This window comes from Lampris incognitus, chromosome 21 (assembly GCF_029633865.1).
Source record: "Lampris incognitus isolate fLamInc1 chromosome 21, fLamInc1.hap2, whole genome shotgun sequence".
Lineage (NCBI taxonomy): Eukaryota > Metazoa > Chordata > Actinopteri > Lampriformes > Lampridae > Lampris > Lampris incognitus.
The window spans coordinates 12,133,765-12,137,238 of record NC_079231.1 but is presented as its reverse complement, the minus strand read 5'-3'; positions in this window follow the sequence as shown (position 1 = coordinate 12,137,238).

Here is a 3,474-nt window from a genome sequence, read left to right as displayed (position 1 = left end):
AAGGGAGTTGAACACTAGGGACTATTTCTTCACAGTTTTCCTTCTATCTTGCTCTTTCTGGTATTACATAGGCTCCCGCATCCCCGCAACCCTGAGAGCAGGATAAGCAGTCTGGATAATGGATGGATGAATGGATATATATATGTGTGTGTGTGTATATATATATATATATGTGTGTGTGTGTGTGTGTGTGTGTGTGTGTGTGTGTGTATGTATATATATATATATATATATATATATATATATATATATATATAGCAAGTTTTTTTAAACCGTAAATGGTGTTGATAAAAGTGCTCAATAAATGAGGAGCAGAATATCAATATACGTAGATGTAGGGAAAAAACTTTTAATACATAGCTACAAGCTTGTTTCGTGCATTGAGCACTCATCAGCTGCTAAAGTGGCATTGACATTGGCAGCTGATGAGTGCGCGACGCACTGATGAGTGGTGGTGCTGATGAGTGCACACTGATGAGTGTGCGACTACACTGTATATATACACTACCGTTCAAAAGTTTGGGATCACCCAAACAATTTCGTGTTTTCCATGAAAAGTCACACTTATTCACCACCATATGTTGTGAAATGAATAGAAAATAGAGTCAAGACATTGACAAGGTTAGAAATAATGATTTGTATTTGAAATAAGATTTTTTTTACATCAAACTTTGCTTTCGTCAAAGAATCCTCCATTTGCAGCAATTACAGCATTGCAGACCTTTGGCATTCTAGCTGTTAATTTGTTGAGGTAATCTGGAGAAATTGCACCCCACGCTTCCAGAAGCAGCTCCCACAAGTTGGATTGGTTGGATGGGCACTTCTTTGAGCAGATTGAGTTTCTGGAGCATCACATTTGTGGGGTCAATTAAACGCTCAAAATGGCCAGAAAAAGAGAACTTTCATCTGAAACTCGACAGTCTATTCTTGTTCTTAGAAATGAAGGCTATTCCATGCGAGAAATTGCTAAGAAATTGAAGATTTCCTACACCGGTGTGTACTACTCCCTTCAGAGGACAGCACAAACAGGCTCTAACAGGTACTATTTAATGAAGATGCCAGTTGGGGACCTGTGAGGCGTCTGTTTCTCAAACTAGAGACTCTAATGTACTTATCTTCTTGCTCAGTTGTGCAACGCGGCCTCCCACTTCTTTTTCTACTCTGGTTAGAGCCTGTTTGTGCTGTCCTCTGAAGGGAGCAGTACACACCGGTGTAGGAAATCTTCAATTTCTTAGCAATTTCTCGCATGGAATAGCCTTCATTTCTAAGAACAAGAATAGACTGTCGAGTTTCAGATGAAAGTTCTCTTTTTCTGGCCATTTTGAGCGTTTAATTGACCCCACAAATGTGATGCTCCAGAAACTCAATCTGCTCAAAGAAGTGCCCATCCAATCAATCCAACTTGTGGGAGCTGCTTCTGGAAGCGTGGGGTGCAATTTCTCCAGATTACCTCAACAAATTAACAGCTAGAATGCCAAAGGTCTGCAATGCTGTAATTGCTGCAAATGGAGGATTATTTGACGAAAGCAAAGTTTGATGTAAAAAAAAATCTTATTTCAAATACAAATCATTATTTCTAACCTTGTCAATGCCTTGACTCTATTTTCTATTCATTTCACAACATATGGTGGTGAATAAGTGTGACTTTTCATGGAAAACACAAAATTGTTTGGGTGATCCCAAACTTTTGAACGGTAGTGTATATATACTATATACAGTGTAGCTTTATCTGCAAGGAAGTTTAAAAGTTGCCCCCTCTGTTGCGTTAATGTTCTTGTAACCTGCTCCAAAACCAAAAGCAGTTTTAGATCACACGTCATTAAAGGAAGTAAACAAACAGTCTAAAACACAAGTTTCCGAAGTATTCTGCAGTCTAAAAAACAATGAAAAACTCTTTCTGCCAACCCACAGAAAGGACATTCATTAGAAATAGTGTGATTAATTACAGAGATAAAAGAATTCACTGCAGCAGCTCCATGTAGGAGTGTCCACTGTAAGTCAGCTGTGTGCTTGTTTGAAGGCAGGTTATAGAGGACTCTCCAAACTGGCTTCACGGTGTTACTGACGCCAGGTTTTTCCCTCAAACTTGAATCCATTTTACCATTCATTGGCTGCAACAACCAAATTTCCATATGAAGATTAAATTGCGCTCTTATCGGGCATCCAGGTAGCGTGGTGGTGTATTTTGTTGCCTACCAACACAGAGATTGCCTGTTCGAATCCCTGTGTTACCTCTGGCTTGGTCGGGTGTCCCATCCATCCATCCATTATCTGAACCACTTATCCTGCTCTCAGGGTCGCGGGGATGCTGGAGCCTATCCCAGCAGTCATTGGGCGGCAGGCAGGAAGACACCCTGGACAGGCCACCAGTCCATCACAGGGCTGACACACACACACACACACACCTAGGGACAATTTAGTATGGCCGAGTCACCTGACCTACATGTCTTTGATTCACCTGACCTACATGTCTTTGGACTGTGGGAGGAAACCGGAGCACCCGGAGGAAACCCACACAGACACGGGGAGAACATGCAAACTCCACACAGAGGACGACCTGGGATGACCCACCAAGGTTGGACTACCCTGGGGCTTGAACCCAGGACCTTCTTGCTGTGAGGCGGCTGTGCTTACCACTGCACCACTGTGCCGCCCTTGTCGGGCGTCCCTACAGACACAATTGGCCGTGTCTGCGGGTGGGAAGACGGATGTGGGTATGTGTCCTGGTCGCTGCACTAGCGCCTCCTCTGGTCGGTCAGGCGCCTGTTTGGGGGGGGGGACTGGGGGGAATAGCGTGATCCTCCCACGCGCTACATCTCCCTGGTGAAACTCCTCACTGTCAGGTGAAAAGAAGTGGCTGGTGACTCCACATGTATGGGAGGAGGCATGTGGTAGTCTGCAGCTCTCCCCGGATCAGCAGAGGGGGTGGAGCAGAGACCGGGACGGCTTGGAAGAGTGGGGTAATTGGCCGGATACAACTGGGGAGGGGAAAAAAGGGGTGGGTGGGATTAAAAAAAACAAAAAACCAGACTTTTTCGCTGCAAGTGTGTCAGTCTGGCATTGGTCTCCTGTGGCCTCAGCCAAGTCTTGGAGTTCCTCTACTTCAGACTCCACAGCTTTCACTGAACCCATTAAGGTTTGTGTGACATTCCGAGTGTACTGTTGACTGAGTTGTCTGGTCTGGACTTTTACAATATCCCACCGCTGTTGTACAGACACAAAATAAAATTTTATTCTTTGGTGGTTTTTCCAAAAAACAGACAAAGGCTTCCTTAAAGTTTTTATCCTCTAGTAAAACTGTGTTAAAATGCCAATAATATATAATAATAATAATAATAATATAATAATCATCATCATCATTACATTCACTTAGTGCTTTTCCAGACACCCAAAACGCTTACTGTGAAACCCTCTCCACACATCACACGGTTCATGAGCCTCAGTAAGATGAACCAGACGACTGTGAGGCAGCGG